General features: G+C 46.2%; 1 protein-coding gene across 4 annotated transcripts in view; it reads left to right on the plus strand.

The window, feature by feature from the left end:
* Positions 1–438: 438 nt before the first annotated feature.
* Positions 439–18,846, plus strand: part of LOC118504940 (dipeptidase 1) — a 123,796-nt gene continuing 105,388 nt past the window's right edge. For all 4 annotated transcript variants that reach the window (XR_004905374.1, XM_036040035.1, XM_036040036.1 and 1 more), the window contains exon 1: positions 439–1,436. The gene's annotated coding sequence lies outside the window, so the exon portion shown is untranslated. The remainder of the gene's footprint in view (positions 1,437–18,846) is intronic.

Genomic DNA, 18,846 nt, shown 5'->3' on the forward strand with positions numbered 1-18,846 from the left:
TAAAATCCACGTCTTCTTACTTTGTATGCAATATTTTCTGAAAATAAACATAAGGTAATAAGTCATCAAGAAATAAATTTGAAACTTATTGTTGCTATCATTTAAACATCAAACATCAAACAACCTTCTTGCAAAAAAATGAAATCAAAAATACTAAACACTTCTCTAACTCGACTCTAAACACTAGCGCTAACCAGTGCCAAGATCATAACCATCACACCACATGACATCTCGTAATAGTGTTTTCCCCGCTTTCCGAGCTCACTTGCACTCAGAGAGCCGCTCTCCGGATAACGAACCTTCTCCGAGAACCGGTACCCTTTTGCTCACGAAAAATGCGTCCATTCGGAAATTTCGCATCGTGTTTTCCACCGGTCAGCAGTTGCCACGAACAAAAAACAACAGAGCCAAACAAGCGTCTGCTTCATCTTCGGATAGAAATCGCGCAAACGTTTGCGAATCCTGCACTGGAACCTGCTCCGGACCGAATGGCAAACTAGGCCACCCGTACCGTCAGTGTGTCTCGAACGGTGTGCCGAGGTAAACGTGTTTGCTGCTAACGGATCGAACGCTCGTAAGGTTCGAAAGTGCGCGCGCTCTCAGAACGGAATGGAACGGAGCCACGTATTGCAAACGTTCCGAAAAGAGCTGTGCTTTTGTCGAATGGAATTTTTTACACATTTATTCAAATAAAACACATCAAACAGCACGTAATTGGCTGACGTGTGAAAGCGTGTAGCGTGTGAGAATTAAACATGAAATTCACCCATAAATGGAGACGCCTGGTGTTTGACGGGCGCATGGGAAAAATGGATCGGCCGAATATCCCCAATGACCTACGTGTGGTGTATGTAAGCAAAGTGTATGTGTGGTGAAAGCGAAGCAAAGTGGAGCAACGACAACAAAACATCCCAGGCCCAGTGCCGATCGATGGATCAAAGTCTCACCAACCATAGTCTGGCAGGCTTGAGTTGTGTAGAACTTCTAACGCCGGTTCTTCGCTTCGATGGTTGGTGAATATTAAACCGAAACCGATACACATTCAGTGCCCACGTTCGAAGTGAAAATCGTGTTGCAAGTGTTGTGGTTTCGTTTTTGCAAAAAAGTGAAGTTTTGTGGCCACAGGTTTTAGCAGTGCGAATTAGCACCGAATGCACCAAGCGAAAGAGCGACACAACAAGTTCGTGTTGCAGGTGTGTTGGTAATTTGGCACGTGAGTGAGTGTGTGTGCGTGTGTATGTGTGGTTGAGTGTGAGAAGCAAATTTCACAGTGCTTTGTAGGCTTCCACTGAACGTGGTGAGGTTCAGGTAAATCCGGCTAATGCCTGGATTGATGCGTTATGTGCGAACAAAGTTGTATCGTTATGACGTAATGGCGGGCTGCTACAGGAAAATTGTTTGTCCCAGCAGGCTCCCAACTGGGAGCGCGTGGTAAAGTAAGTGAAACTTTCCGAGCATCTTTCAAACAGACACAAACATCCACCACCATACATACACGCACGTCAAAGACAAGTCTCGTGTTTCGTGCTTTACTTTGGGCCAAAGTTTCAAAAACCCACCTTGACAGGCAGATGATATCCTTAGTTGTCGGGACCGGCGTTTTCGGCGAAAGTTTCCGAGCACCAGAGCGACATTCCAACTGTCCAACACACACACACACACACACACACACACACACACACACACACACACACACACATTTGCAGTCGAGCTCATTTCATGTCACTCATACCAGCGAAGGTCACGGGAGGGTTTGGAGGAGCAAGCAGTGAACTGGAGCACCGCCCAACAGGCGACCTTTGCTTTCATGAGGATAATCATCTCCATCCCGGACTAAGGCTCTCCGGTCAGAAGCTCGCCAAGTGTAGGGGGGTTTTACTATTTGCATGCCTTCGAGCTATAGGCTCACCTCAACCGTCAACCGGCAACATCCGAACGACCGATGTTTAGATAGTGCTCAACGGGAACGGTTCGGACGGGGTTTCGGGGGCCAGAAATTTAACACTGTTCAAGTGATTCGTTCTGGCAAATTGATACAACCCTTCGGTGTCCTTTTTCCCGTACGTGGGGTACGGTCCTGTCCGTAGCAGGCCTTCGTTACGAAGCCGAAAGCGTCATAAACATATCATGTGCAATTTTATGCTAAATAACTTTGTTCTTGTCTCGCTCCTACACGCTCTCCATACTGTGCCGAGGCTTATCTCCATTGAAGTCAGTCGACGCTGGATGAAATGAACGAGGCTGCTAAGCTCTTGGGCCTTTTTGCAGCTCGTCCAGGTGGAGTGGCTGGAGCAAGTCAGCAGTCAGGTACACGGCAAAGCATCAATGAGCTCGCACCGGAGTGTAAGCCAACAGCGCCATAGATCGTGTTTGTGGGTCACTCTTTATTGGCAGCTCACTTGTCACGGGGTCACGGGAGGAGTTGTTTGATGATGTTTGAGGAAGGTTTCATCACGATATTGTGTGTGTGTTTTTTTTTTTGCTCTCCTTCTTGACCATTACAACCAGCTTTGCTCCATCCATTTGGCAGGTGTGAGGTTGCTCTTAGACACCGGACTCAGATGAAGCGGTTTTGCTAAATGTAGTCACCGGACCTGCATTAAGGTGAAGTTTGTTTACCTTCTGCAAGGTTTCGGTCAGTGCGCTCTCGGTGGTGCAGAAATGGCCACAGGATGGATGGTCCGATGCTACGTTTCACATCCGGAGCTCAAATTTCCATTCCACAGGAATGTTGGATCGCTTTCCGTCTAGAGTGAGGCAAAAAATCGATAGCGCCTTTCGCCCTGTTGGTGTGGCACACCCGGCCAGCTCCGGTACCGTATGGCAGGGAGTTGAATATACACGAGCCGGCTTAGCAGTCGTTTACCGGTCGAAACATTCAAGCTCACCGAGTGTATCTTGATTCAAGCACGAGCCTCGCTTTCTTCATGTGTGAGTGTTGCCACTTTAAGAGTCTCTTGAACTTGAACGGGCAGAAGCGGGCTTTCTGTGGAAAGTCGAGCCAGAGCCGTTTAATACAACCAACGTTACAAACTGATACTGTAACACGATAATATTCAAATTTCCATCGTACCCCGAGCAGGGTAGTACATTCCCAAAGCCTGTTTGTTGTAAAAACACTCCCACACTCGGTCGCGGACGATCGATACGGCGAGCAGAGCGTGAGATGGATTAAAAGAGATAGAGTACGCCTTTATTGCTGCAGCGAAACTCTTGACAACTGCCGCCAGAGGGAAAACCGGGGCTCCGAGGAAAGCAGAGGGAACGTGTGTAGTGTAGTGGGATTTGAAAAGCTGTTGGCATTAGTAATGGTTCATTAGCCGATGATGCTGAGATCGGGGCGGTTTTTCTTTTCTCGGTCAAATCTTCCGCAGTCGGGGGCTTACATCGTGCAGTCATGCCAACGAACTTAAGCTCCCGGCTGCCAAGAGCTGCCCCTGCTCTTCTCTGTTGGATCGATCGATCGTCCTGGTGGTGGTGGTGTTGGCTCTTGCTTTCCATTTTGTGCCCCAAAAAACTCATTGTGACACCAATTTGACTTTATCGCGTTCGTTGATCTGCGCTCGAGCGCAAAGTTATTACGAAGCGTATTCTAATTTGCATACTGGCAGTAACATTTAGCGAATCGAGTCCTCGGTACTGGCCCGGTCACGAGTGCGACTAAAAATAAACAGCCAAACAACACCGTTTCACTCCGATCGATCGTTCGGAAAGCGGTAAGCAGGGGCCAAAGTCCGGTTTGGAGCTGGTACCAATTTATAGACGCTCACCGTTAAGAATCACCGAACTGAAACAACACCGAAACAATACGCCAGGTAACAACGGTAAGCAAACAAAACCCCCCCGGGAAGGAAAAACGCAGACCAATTCGAAGCTGTTTTCGAACCGTATCGTAAGGATTGTCTTTCCGGGAAATAAACCATTGCGGAATGAGTAACGATTGCTCGAGTAACGGAGAGCTTCGGTTGGATGGTGTTCACTTCTTGCCAGGCAGGTTGTTTTTTCTGTTATACTGTATCCCACTTCAAACCCATCATCATTGGAATGCACAAAAGAATGCTAAATTTTACAGGTAAATTTCCCCCGAAACAAAAAATTTGCCGCAGCCGAAAGCCCAGATTGGCGGACGGCAAATGGAGTGACTGCCCTGGGCAGCATTAACATTTTATTGAGCATTCCATAAATTGTTGCTCTGGCTGTTGTGCCATTTGTGTGCTGGTTTGGCTTACGTAGAAACAATTCAATCATGCCGTGGATGCGGGTTGTGCCGAAGCGAACGCACGGCAAACAGGGTGTGATTTTTTGTTTTGGTTTATGAAAAGTTTCCTCGCTCTTCGGGCTTAAAGCTGAGTCTGGCCGGGATGGTTGTGACAGTTACATTGATTTCGCACGAACTTCTGGGGTCGGATTAGATTCGGTGGAAAATGTATTTCTGCTTGAGGATGTCACTGTCTGCGTGTCACTTTCTGCTGAACCTGCCAGAGCTATGCTCATGAACTGTTTCACTTATCAGCAATAGAGCTATAGTGTTAGGGAATGAGAATTGCTCAAAAAAAGCAACCGCATCACCCCACATCTGCTTAGGTTTCACGATAGATAAAAGCACTGGGTTTGCAGCAACAACCGGGAAAAAAGGGGAGAAAAAAGGAAACCCCATTACGACGAAACAAAATACCGTTGCAAGGGATACTCGGAGTGTACTTTACCGAGGAGCTTAGGCGAACAAAAGCTTGCACCGAGCCGCGGGTTGTCTGTTGTTTTGACTTATTTCCACAGCTTATCTTGCCCAAAAAAGCAAAAGGGGTTTAGATTGAAAATTCAAAGACCCACGCACATTTAACGGTACTTCCTGCACATTGCTTTACTGCCACCACCATCATCATCATCATCACGATCATTCGGGGTACGCTTTCGACCATCATACGATCCGGAACCGGAAACAGCAACGGAAACGACGAAAACGTCCTAGAACAAGCAGGAAACAGAACTCAAACCCACCGACCGTCCCACGGATTCGTTCGCTCGTTCGTTCGTTTGCTTGTTTCCATCCTTGTAAAGCAGCCTGGCTGCAGATGAAACAAAAACGGATTTCTGGTTCAGTGTTTCTGGTGTTTTCACCGGCTCGCGCTGGCAAAATCAAATGATGAAACCGGCGTGACCTTTGGCGTGCAACGCAAACCACCAGCCCGGGAAACGCGGGCAACAGGCGGGGCCCAAAACCGTGGAATTTAATTAAACTTGCAAATGTGAGAAAAGACGATCATTTAAAGGGCTCCCGGTACCGTTCTGCATCGCTGATAGTGGCCAGTGGACGAGGATACCGGAAATGTATATTTGTTTCAATAGATGGGGTTTTCTTCATTTACTATTTCGCTGGACTGTGTGACGGTGAGGTTGAGTTTCAGGTTTTTTTGGTTTTTGTCGCTTGGAGTTTAATTTAAAAAGCCACTCCGAACGAAATAGAGCAGTTGTTGAATGCGAACAGTGCCGGTGAAGGCTAAGGTGGGAAGAGAATTGTTTTTTTTGTTCTCTCCTGTCTGCTTGTTGTCTGCATCCTTTTCGAGACGATGCAAATTGGGTTAGGGGATTTTTGAAAAGATTAGTACGGAAGGTTTGTTAAAGGAAAGCCGGGTTGGACTGGGACGTAATAATTTATCAAATCAGAAGCAGTCTATCATCCACGGTTGTCTGCGATCTCTGACAGGTTTCACGAGATCTGCTTGGTCCGGTTTCAAAAGAATCCGGATTGTTCATCGTGGGTGCGAGCACTCGAATCACAACGATATCTGGCTCACCAATCAGCTTAGTGCAGGCATCGTAATTTTGGTAAGATTAAACCGACAACCAGGCTCCGTAAACGAAAATTCTCCAACTCGAGTGTAAATAAAGTATTAAAATACGATTTTATTAAGAAACATATTCAGATCATTGATATTTACATTATCTCTTTTGGAATGCTGAAGACTGCTATTGTGACATCTATTCGGTAATATTCCGAAATGAGCTGAAATTTGATTTTGGCCTTGATACGAAAGGCAAAAAATTTAGCCTGCACTATCCTCAACAGCTCTCAGATGATCAAGACTATACTCGATCATGCTATCATCTCCAGACTATACTCGATTGGGTCTCAAATCTATTCCGAGCCGTCCCACCGTAGTGAGGACTGACTATCCTGCTACGTGGTATCAATAAGTATAGTGAGCCAGGAATGGCAGGCATGAGCTAAGAGGTCGTTTATCCAAAAAGAAGAAGGTACTCGCTCGATCAACATATTTAACCTGGATACAAATCTCGACCTAGACGCTTTGTTCATCTACAATTCTGATCACTTTCCAGCTACGAAGACTTCAAGACACACTTGATCAATCCACACGAGATTCAGTATAACTATGCTAGGTTAAATTCAAACAAATGATCGAGTTATGTTAAGCAAGATCTTATGCAGATTATCTGATCCAGATTAAAAGCAAGACATCTCAGTATACCTTAAGTTATTAGTATAAGCTAGCATTCAAAACTACTAATTGGACGGGGTTAATATATCCCATACCATAAAAAACAACCATTCCAATTTCTTAAAAAAATCTATTTTAACCCTAACCGATTTAGACAATAGATTGCTGTTGTCCACGATAAAAGCTCAACTAAAAAACTAGATTTAATTTCCACAAAAACCACTGCTTAGAGCGTTCATTTGCATCCAGCAATCACGATTCAACAACCAAATGTCACTCACAATTTTTCACTGTCGATAGTCGCTCATGCTTATGCACAATTAATGTGCACTTTAACGTCCACCGGCGTTAAAACTGTCGAAACCAGCCATCCGTGCGGGGTGGGGAGGAAGTTTTGTGACTTCAAGCGTCCACTAAGCGAGTGAGTGGGGGCAGAAAAAAACATTCCCAACACTTCAAAGCAACCAGCTCTAAAGCCCGGGACGACGAACCGACATACATCGACAGTCGCTAAAACCCCACGCGTCAAACAATGAAACTCGAGGCGCACAGAACTTGTTATAAATTGTGTCATCATTAGTGCCAATCAATCAAGTGTTTTCCAGCGCGACTGAAGCGCGGTTAGAGGCACAAATCGAAAATCAGGCAAAAAATCACAGACAAAAACAACACCACAGCATAATGTCAATGAGCGCCGGTAACTGGTTTTGCAGCTGCCAGAAGAATGCCATGTCCACCTTACCCAATCGGCCGCTGAACGGGCCGCGGATTATGGCACGGAAACCTTGCGGAAAGCGACCGCACATGTCAGTTTCAGCTGACACCCGGTTCGTCCGTTAGGCGTGTTTTTCGTCGCTAAAAATAAAAAAAAAACTTCTCGCCTCATTTTGTAGCTCCTGTCCTTGGGAAGATGGTGGACTGGGGGAAGAAGACGGAAAAAGAGTCTCCGTCAGTCACACCTCACTGGGTCACAGGTTTGAGGTGAGGTCCAGGTTCGGAGCATTTCCATCAAATCATCCCTTCACCGGATACACCCAAAAACCCGCACTCTTGCATGGGTTTGCATTTTAAATATACCTTTTTCGAATATCCGGTCCGTGTATGGTGCTCGGCGGAAAATGCTCGCGAAAGAAAAACCATCGAAACAATGTTTTGACGCTTCGACGGTAGAAAATAGCGTCAGCTCGTCCCTATAATCCATTGTTGCGTGGTGCGAGCTTTTTCTGCCCTTTCTTTGCCGTCACTAAAAATAGGTTATCGTGAAAAAAAGATCCTCATACACACACACACACACACAAAAATATGTCCACCAGGATGAGAATGGCCGGTTTTTGGGAAGCGAAGGACACAGTCGCTCATGTTCCGGCCAATCATAGCCGCAAGGTGAGCGTTATAGCGCGAGTGAAGATTAATTTAAATCAATCCCCATAGCTCGCGTGTGCGGTCGGTTGGCAGTGCGAGGCACAGCAACATTTCCCACCGAGTTTTCCACTCGAACTGGCGCAACTGGCTTAACTGGCAGGCTGCTTAAGACTGGAAGTGATTTATGAGAATGCTCACGAGTGCCGCTCGAGCGTGAAGTAAATCAAATAACGCACCGAGACAAGCCTCCGTGTCGTTACTTCCGCTTCATCGTTGTTTTGCTTGCGTTACACAGTGAGCAACTGGATTTTTTTTCCAGCAGGCCGCACGCCGCACTGTTAAAAGAAACATTATCGCAAGACATTGCGGCGCTCGTCCGACGCCAGTTCGGTCGGTATGAAGAGTTAGAATTATGGCATGTTACATCGCCTCCATTAAATCCCTTGTTGTGGTCTTCAAGTAGCGCGCATTACACGGTCGCAAGGAAGTAGCGAGTGGGAGGCAGAGAGAAAAATAATATTACACTTTTCCACCTACCCCGAGAGTGGAATGGAAACCCGACCGGCATTCCGACGCTGCAACGTAACGGAGCCGGAAAACTCAAACCTCAACGCTAAACCGGATATGGACACCGTTTTCCGGTTCCGTGGGCACTCATCAAATCTGCCCGATCCGTCGAACCGGCGCGCTATTGTTTTGCGTTACTTAAGCGCGCTGCAGCAGCCCGAAACCGGCGTTCCGCTTTAGCATTTTTGTCGACGGACGGGTTTCCCGATGCTCTCCCCCCCCCCCACAAGAAAAACAACCGACGCATGCTCGAGCGGGCGCGTATAAAAACCCACGTGAATTACGTTTTCCGTTTGGGGATTAGGCAAAATGGGTTGCGCGTTAATATGAGCTTGTGAGTGGATGCGTGCCATGCCCTGTGTAAAGTGCGAGGAACGACCGGCAAGAACTTGCATGGCATCATAATCATCACAACAACCATCGTCGACATTGTTTCGAGAGATTTTCAACCCACCCGAAAAAGAATGTTTTTTTTTCCTCTCTTGAAGTTCGAGCGTTGGCAGGACTTCTCATATGGTTCGTTTGACAGGCACGAGGGCTCCGCCAGTACGGTGGCATGGGGTCGTAAATTACGACCCCGAGTACTGTGATCATCACACTGCGGTTGAAGGATGATATTGAACTCTTTTATAGCCAGCGCCGGTTGGTTGGTGGAAAAGAACCCCCGTAAACCCCACCCCCCGTCGGGGTCTTTTCCCCTTCGGTTTTCCCTTCGCGAATCTTAACGGTCGGGACGGGATACCACCACTTGAGCCGGGCGTTTGTAGCCGCGCTTTTCGGTGAGTTCGTTTGTGTAATTTATCTTGCGTGTAATCTCACCATCCATTGCGGACATTTAATGTTCGCACGCTCGGAGTTTTGGTTGGGATTGAGGTTTGAGGGTTGAGAAATTGTTATATGTCTTGTGCCTGGTTGTTTTTTTTTATGATCGAGGCGCGTAAAGCATGGCCGGTACTTACTTGCAGCTGAAGCGGCCGTCACGTTGCCATCGTTGAAAGTGCATTTCTTGTCTTTAATCACGACCGGGATATGGGGAAAGCTGTTAAATCAAGGTGCGATAACCATTTATTACCACTTCACCAGCTTTATCGCGTTTGATTGATCTCTTAGAAAGCTGTCGAACGTCACGTGTGAAAGAGGCTCTCGCTTTAGAACGACATCCTTTATGAGCTACTTCCAATAGGGTTTTACGTCCTTTTTTTGTTTCGTTGAGAGAAATCGGTTGGATATGTGTACCTTTACACCATATACAGTTTTGTACTGACAAAGTTCAAGCTGATCTTATCAAAAACTCGCATGTGAAAGTTTGGATAATACCTTTAACTAAGAAGCATGTTCCTTTCTATCATCAAAAGAAATTATCTTAAGGGCTTTTATCGCATGAGTACGCTCTATAGACAGAACTTCAGGCAACGAATCCTTCTTGAAGACGGCTCGGTTCATACGAGGACATGTTAGTCAACTCAAGAGCATAAGCCAACTCGTTCAATGTGTTAGATCATTAGAACACTAAACTTTTCTAGCTTGGAACTTTATTAAGCTTAGTCGTCTAGCAACTTGAAGCCCCTGTTGCTTGTTCCAACTACAAGAAATGTAGAGAAATATTGGTTTAAATCCGAGCAAATTGTCTAGTTTCTGCACATCTGCGTGGCTTCTGCTTTTTCTTACTTACAATTAACAAAAAAACTCTAAGGAATTGAAAGTTTTCGGCAGCGCCTTCAGATTACTTCAAATGGTATCATTCAACTCATACAAAAGTCTTCTCAATTGTTCCAGCATGACAATAGATGTTCACTGTTTCCCAGGACATAAAACAGGTCTCTTTATATGAAATCAATAAGCGAATTTCAGAAATTAATTTAAATTTTCCACTCACATTGTACAGCCCTACGTGTTTCCAACAACTCACCAATGCATTGTTACCTGGTGAAAAATGTTCCAACTCCATTTCAACAACTTGAAAATGAGCTTCATTATAAATTGCAATCAGTCTGTGCTGCTTCATTAAAACAAAATATCAGCCTGCAGCAGTGTCATTAGCGAAACGGGCCGATCGTTTTCTCGAGAAAAATGGAACCGCTACGCATAACGAACCTGTTTTAATTAAATTTCGCCCATCGCAACGATTGACCGGGACGCAACCGGGGCTTTCGGGCTGAGGATGAGTAAGCTACCGAAATCAATGCGCATCTGTTGCCACTTAAATTAATTTACCAATAATTGATCAAAGTAATAAACGTGGCCCACCTTCCGCCTGCTGTGTGCCTCGGTTGACGGCCAAAGTTCCGCCTGGAAAGTCTTGCCTGGAAAGTGTTGAGTTACGCCTTCTACGACTTCAAACACAGGGGGGACTTCATTCATCAATGGGTGAATCCATCGCTCAACCTCAAAGGGACCTCACTGCAGCAGCAGCCAGCGTGCGTAAAAGAGAGTTCAACGCAAATAAGCACCTTTAACGCTATTCGGGGGAAAACTTTTCCACGGCACTTCCACCACCTCAACCCGGGGTTCGCCGGAGCCGGAGGTTTTGGGGTTTTGTTGTTTCAACGGTTCGGGAGCACACAGAAAACGGAAGCTTTTCATAATTAATCACTAATCAACACTTTATTTGCCGTGCTCGTACTTTTAGCCTTTCCGGATGGGACGGGACGAGGCCTTTCCTGGCCGGTGCGTCCCCATTGTTGCAAGCCAATTTTAGCAGGCGTAAGGACCCATTTTCGAGGTCGCCAGGGTTGAGGTTCAATTAGGATATTAAGATGGCGCACCCGTTGTTTGTCCCGGACGGTGGCCCGGCTCTCGCACCACCGCCTACCAATCGATCTGGCTGAGGAATGTGTTTCAGCCATGTCATCATGAGCCAACCAGGAGGCAAGTTTCACTTTACACTCAATTAATCTTACAGCCAGAACTTTGACCCGCTAGCCTGGTTAGGCAGGACGGGAGACGCTTGAAAACTTGTAGCACTAATGCACGAGACAAATAGAAGCAAAAAAGAGCACGCGGTCAGCTTTAACTCCTTCACCGGAGTGGGTTGAAATCTTATTAGCAAACCAACAGAAAAAAAGAACCTCGTCTTACTCTTGCTCGATGCTGGTAGAGGATACTTTTGCATTGATTGATAGCCAACACTGACGGGGTGTCGATTTATTACTATGCCGAGTGGCAGCCATTTTGTGCTGATTGATTGATGGCGATTTGCCAAATCGGTAGTGGTGGTGCTACATCATGACGTCTGTGTCGGACCTGTTTCGGAGAGCCGTTTGATGGTTGGGATTTAATGTCAACAGACGTCACAAATCGAACCGGACCACCACTGGTTCGAACGAATTCCAAGATCAATTAAATCGTCCCATGTTTGCCGATTACTGAGCTCCGAGGAACTCTAGAGGGCTGACAATTTCCGGCTTTCGCTAATTTCCTGTCAATGTCCTTGATGGGTCCAATTTCGAAAACCGGACCTGACCGTATTTTCCGGACACCGTTCACAGTGTGTTGTGGCGACGGCTAAGCAATCTCCAACCTGATGGGACAATGTCGGAGGCATAAATTCCCCCAACGATCGTACCCACAGGCTGACCAACGGGGACGCTTTTCGTGAAAAAGGACACGAGACAAAGGACCGGTTTCCCGTGTCCGATATCCTCGCAAAGTGCCCGCCGGCGCCGGGGGCAAGAAATTGAGCATCGTAAACAGTACGATTTCACTGCCACGGGCTGTGGTGCTTTGGGTGTGAGCAAAGTGGACAGCGAGCGGCTAAAAAAGATATGACATAAAGGTTTCGGACCACCCTCTAAGACCACGCCGGCAGGACGATCGAACAACAAAGCATTTCCCGGATTTTTTGTGACCCCGTGACCGTGGGTCCATTTTCGTTCGTGTGTAGCGGGATAAAGGACATGCGGTTCTTTCGGTTGACCAAACCCCTAGCTCTCCCGTCCCAGTGGTTGACAGTCCATGTTGCGGTCGGTGGGTTGTGTTGTTGCAAGTTTTTTGAACTCAACTTCCCCAGTCTGTCCCCAGTTCTATCGCTTCGGGCCGACTCTATCGGTTTGAGGCAAAAATTTTGTTTAGTGTCCGCCAGCACCATCCCGCCTGCTTGTCTGACGCTGTGGAAGTTCCTGTTTTTTTGCGGTTGGGTTAACCCGATGCTCACCTCAGCTACATAAATATTTGCCTCCTGTCTGGCCGTGCCCTCAGGAAAACCCCTCCCCGGAACATACACTGGCCGAGTCGGGCAGGGTTTGCAGCAAGTTTGTGCGATTTGAAACGAAAACATATAATCGACGATGTTGAAAGTTCCGGGCTTTCGGGTGGCCCTTCGAGTGCGAAGGGTGGGGCCTGGAAGGGGAATGGCATTTTTATTCACCTTTCCCTTACGGCTTTTTTTGCGGGTGGCACTAAACATTGTGTTGCCCTCAAACATGATTTCGAACTGCCGTGTGTGTGTGTCTGTAGGAGCTTGCATACCAACAACAGCCAAACAGGACCCAGTGCGCACACACGCTGGAGAAGCTAGCTCTCCAGCTAGAATGTAATAAAAATAAAACGGAAGCACGTGGAATTTGAGCTTCCGCTGTGTGTCAGGGAAAGGAAGGAACAGCAAAGGGGGACAGTAATTGAGCCGAGAGGTTGTGAAAACCAAGCCGAGCAGAGGCAGGCGAGCAAAATCGGAAGCAATAAGGTGCGAACGTTGTGCGATATACGCTCATTCGGTATTCATTCGTACCCCGGAGCTATTGGTCGTCGCTTCCGAAAGTGTGTCTGACGCGCGTCGGCTTCCCTCGAGGCAAAAGACAGCGGCCCTGTCTTTCGCAAGTTTCTTCGCCTAAGAAGCTGGAGCCATCGCTTCCGAACATCCGAACGCTGCCTTTGACGCTACCAGGCCCACTGTGAGGCAAGCCGGAATCCCGTTTTATCCAATGAATGTGAATAGAAAATTACTTGAAATCAATTTCCATCGCAACGGCTGTGGAGAGTGCCGGTGGAAGCGAGGATCCTTACCCTTGCGTCAGGATCATCATAATCCACAGCATCGAACGCCATAATGGAACGCCGGAACGAACGGTACTCGATGAAAATTAGTTCCCTTTTAGAAAATTGTGGATCTTATTTGCGAAACGCACCAGGGTTGAGGAGAAGAATGGGTGGATCGGGAAGGAAGGAGGCCACGAGCGAGGGGCTATATTGCCAATGCAGTGATTTTCCAATCGAACAAACGGTCGCTATCGATACGAAATAACAATGAATATTTGCTGACGGTTGCTGCTGCCGCTGCCACTGCTGCTGATGCCTGCTAATGCTGAATGCTGTTTATTTAAATGCAATGAATTTAGATGCGCTCCAACGGTTTCCTTTCACTGCTTGCTGCGTTAACTTATGGCCGGGGATAGTCCTTCGGTGGCTGGCGGATGCTGTAAGATCCGAGCATCCGACTTTCGAAGGATATTGAGTGAAGTATGTTTGCGTTAGTATTGCCTGCAGCAATTATAGGCTAAACCCAATCATGTGCGTCCCATCGAGGAACAAAATGTCAGTCAGTTATCTCTTGCGGATGGGATTTGCCAGCAGTTACATCGTTCGATCTGGATACGATGAGATTGATCCTTACAGGCGTGACTTTGAGTGAGAATGGGTACCGAAATGATTAAAGTTTGAGTTATGTAGATTTATGTGGAACTTTATTTCAATCAAATGTTTTACAAATTGGTTTATTGGGTGGTTAAATAATTTTATTCTCTCTAGAGGCATTGCTCAATATGCCTGTTGTAAAGTTTAGATCCACTTCGATAAAATCATTTCACATAGAATGCCCACTTGGTACAGTGCAGGATATTGCAATTTATCATACCCAATATTTTGTATTTAAATGCCAGGTAAAGACGGATGGAAAACTCTCACGGCTCTTTGCTACCACCAAAGAGATGGTCATCCGTGACTAGGAGGTTGAAGCTTCGGGGACCATCTTTTATAAGTCAATACAGTTCATCAGTCAATCTGGCATACGCTGATGGTATAGAAATTATTAGTTTGACACTGTTCTATGTAGCAGAAGCTTATCGAAGTTTCGAACTAGCGGCACTAGATCTCGGATAAGTTATCACAGAGGCAAAAACCAAAATAGTAATCGATAGATACCACTGATAACAATGTAGACGTCGAGATATGCGTAAGAGTGCTGTGTAAGATCTCTTATCATGACAGACGAAGTTTGGGCCGAATAAAACAGTTTTTAGAATTAGTACTCACATATGCCACTAAGACATGGAGTTTATTTAAAACTGACTAAATCCTTGAAGCTGATTTCAAGATGAAATGCTCAGGAGGGTTTATGCCCCGTATGCTTGGAAGGACAATCTAGGGGTCACTACAATGACGAGCTCTACGAGCTGTTCGATGATCTCATCATCTTGCAGCGAATTAGACTCGTCAGATTCTGGAGAGCTGGTCTAATCATGAGATGAGAGAAGCGGTCCACACACAAGAGGCGTGGTAGGCCTATAATCAGATGGAGTGATTGCTGCAGGTCAGAGGGGTGAAGGTTGCTCCTCCATAAAGTTTATGTGATTCGTCCTGCAGAATCCAGCGAGAGGAATTACACTCTGTAGTTAACCTTTAATGACAAAAGGCTGTAAAAACCATCAAGAAGAATAAGCGTATTATATTATAAATGTTTCATTTATATCGCTAATGGTAAGTGAAACTCTCTTATGTTTGATGCTAAATACTATAAGAAAACTATACAATCGACCATTTGTTTAATTCCTTAAAACTAAAAACAACTTTTTGATATACTTAATTCCTGCAAATCACCTTGAAAAGTAACCTTGTTCTCCTGAGCAATAACCCCACCATGTTTGTTTATTGTCCCATTAAAATACTTTGCAGTTTGTAGTTCGCTTTAATAGATGTATAAATAATGCATGAAGCACAAGAAACGGAACCGAAACAAAACACACAAAATCCATCCTCAAGAAAAGCTTACCAGACGTAAGAAGCAAAGCTTTATGTAACAGATTTTTTGTTGTTGTGGTGCTGCCTGTTGCCGGTGCAATAATCGAAAGAAAACCCTCGTGGAAAAGGCGAAGGACAAAAGAGACTCACACCCGGCAGCACCAAACACAGCACAGCGCCGCTTGGCAATGGAAGCTTTCAAAATTTATGCATCGAAAGAACGCGGAAAAAGGTGGAAAAAAGAAAACTCAAAAAATAAAAGAGCGGACAAATAAAAACGCATACTTGCTTCACTGCCAACGGCGTTATGCAGCCGGGGAACGCAAATGAATATAAACGAAATGAAGCATAATCCGGCCGTGAACACGGGCTCCAGCAAACACTGGCTCGAACGGGTTTCGCAGTTTCGTTTGGTTGGCAGCGCAGTTGGAACAGATTTATGCACAACTTAAGACTAAGCCAAACTTACCACGGATAACAGTAGAACGGTTACAGTATCGACACAAACGCACGCACGCGTCGCAAAGCAATCCGTGTTGCAGCACCAATACTGACAAGCAACTGCGACATTCCGGGGAATTATTGGACAACACACAAAATCAGCTCCGAAAAATGCTTTTCTTCGAAGCGCATGCAAGTGCACTTGTCTTTGTTTCGCCAACCAAGCCCACTGTTCGCTACCGATCGGCACACAATACGTTTTTTCACGTTCACAGCAAATCAGAACCATTTGCTGTCTGCTGTTATTCCCCCAAAACGGTTGTCGTTTGCCAGTGTCGGGGTTGTTTCAACCCCGATGTACGCGTAAAGGGTTGGATATTCCGGGGTGATAAGTTTTAATGAGTTGCAAAATTTTGCAGGTAAGCTTTCGAGTCGAGTCAAAATATAAGACACAGTGGTGCTGAGTCAGTCACGGAGCAGCAGCAGCAGCCCGCAATTAGGGGCCCGCAATAATTAGTGTTTTGGGGCAGGATTAGCGAATGGGGATTTAAAACGTTGTAGATGGTTGTGCAAAGCTTCGCGGGAAGACGCGAAACAAGCACGAACCAAGCCCGGTGTCAACAACCGAGCTGAGAAAGTAAATTCTTATAGTTAGGTGGGTCGAGGAGCAAAACAGATTGTATAATCCTGTTGTAGCGAAGGAATAAAATAAACGAGCTTGTTACCTAAATTTGAGCCAAAATCGTCTAGTAAGCGGATGACGGGACTTTGCTTGCAGACGTCATAAAATCACTGCATTATCGTTGGATGCACACACTGACAAAAAATCAGTCCGAGCTCCCGCTGTTCAACCGGATGCACCGACAAAAACCTCATACAATATTCAACTGTCGTTCCGTGGCGGTAACAGTGCTTACACGAGATCGGGGAATTGTTTGGCACTTGCAGAAACTTGCCGGTCGAATAGAATTGTTCCTAGAAATCTGCCTTTTTTTCTCCCAAATGGTAAAGACACGGCGCTCCACTTTGGGACCAAATCGAAACTATCCTATCTAGCCGGCCTTTCCAAGAATGCAGTGACAAAAAAATGGAATCACAAACACAGAAAAACTTCAGCAAACTTGGCTGGTTTGGCTACAGCAAGCTCACACCAAAAAAAAAAAACAAGGCGAAATGAGTACCATAAAACGTAGACTGGCGCATTAAACGGTCGGACTCGTTGAGAGCACGTGTGTGCATCCTGGTGTGGTTCGGTGCGTGGCTGCCGTACAAATGCTTTCTTTTTTTTTGGTTTGCTCAGCTTTGCGCTTCTTTAAATTCCCAAACCCATCCACAAAAGGACATCGGCATCGGTGTCGCTAAAGATGGCACGGCAAGAAGACCGAAAAATGACCACCTCAGGAATTGGCATGACGGTGATTCTCGGAACAGCGAAGACCGGGCTTTCCGCGACACGAGTTGGCTCAGCAGACATGTGATTCAAGAGCGAAACAGCGTGAACGAGATAGAAGAGGAACCAACGAGAGAGAGAGAGAGAGAGAGAGAGAGGGAGAACGAGAGAGTCTAAAGCAGATTTTGGAAATTAGGTCATTTTGCTTTCGTTTCGCAATGAAGTTTCGCTCCTCGGTATACGTGGAGTGGAATCATTTCTGCAAGTAGTTGGAATGTACACCCGTGCCGGGGTTTTCTTCTGTTTCCGTCTGTTTTTGCCCAGACCCGAAAAGAAGGTATGGAAATGAGGTGGACAAGCGTGGGGCAAATTGTGATTTCAACTGCGGACGTTTCGTTTGCCAGTCTCAATCTCCCCGAAATGTTCCCAGGTTGTTGATAATGTTGGTCGGGGATTTTATTTCACGTGCTGTTTTGCTTTCTCGCATTTAAAGTACGAGCATGATTTGCTCGCGTGTTTTTTCGCTGTGTGCCAGTTCCACCCACCAAGCAGGGAGCTTTGGGAGGGGACCGAAAAGCGCAGGGCAATGATAGCTGTAATAACCATGATTTTTGAAGGTCAGACAGTGCTCTAGAGACATTTCTCGGGAAGGTTAAGGCTCAAGTTGGTCTTTATTATTAAATTAAGCTTTTGGAACATGTTCTTCTGTGGGTTATTTCTTTTCTTCGAAATGTTTATCTAACATTCTGACTTTGGAGAGCTCCTGGAGTTTATGTCGACTATGTCGACTTTTTCTTTAGCAGGCTTTTACTGCAATTGTTATGCTCAAATCTCACGTATTTTCACATAATATATTTATGAACGTCACAACATGTCCCCAACAACCCACTCTCTATGCTTCAATAACAATCTCTTTTCACTGACCTTGTCCTGGCCGTTTTCTTCCTTAAGCCATTCGTCTTCGTTCGCCAAACCTTCAATGTGACGTGTGGCCCCCATTTTCAAAAAGAAAGGAATCGCCCACAACCCACACAATCCCGTCACACTCTCATGTGTTCAAGTGTCGGTCACGAACACTTCCCCAACCCACAGGCCTTCTCGTCTCAATCCTCCCCATCCCCTCTCAGGCACTGACTTCACATAAAAGCGTTATCGGCCGCGATAAGAAACGTCTTCCTTTTGTTGTGATGTGGGCCGCATTCATCGGCAGCCATCGCGATAGCACGCAAAGAGACAATTCGCGCGGGCTTAGGATCAGATGTAAACAAAGCTTCCGTCATTTATCACATCCTCACTGACATCGTAGCCCGGGGCGGGCTGCAAAGCTGTTGAGATGTAGTAGCGCTTCATCGCGCTACCTCCTTCTGTTGTTTGTTCACATGCCTTTGTTTTTTTTCTTGCTTCGCTTTTTTTTTTTCTTCACACGGTCCGGATCATACCCGGCCGGTTCTCTGGAGCCCCGAATGCCTGCGGCCTTTGCTTTTGCATCTCAATTCAGGCTGACCGAACCATGGTCGCGGGCACGGGAATCATAAATTATCCTTCGCTAGGTGATCTCAACCGCTCATGCATACAAATCCGTTGAGCTGGCCGGATTTCTGGTCGCGGTCTAGATGATGCTATTTCTACGAACAGCCCGTGACAACACAACCACCACCATCAACGAGGCCAGTAAAA

This window comes from Anopheles stephensi, chromosome 2 (genome assembly GCF_013141755.1).
Source record: "Anopheles stephensi strain Indian chromosome 2, UCI_ANSTEP_V1.0, whole genome shotgun sequence".
Taxonomy (NCBI): Eukaryota; Metazoa; Arthropoda; class Insecta; order Diptera; family Culicidae; genus Anopheles; species Anopheles stephensi.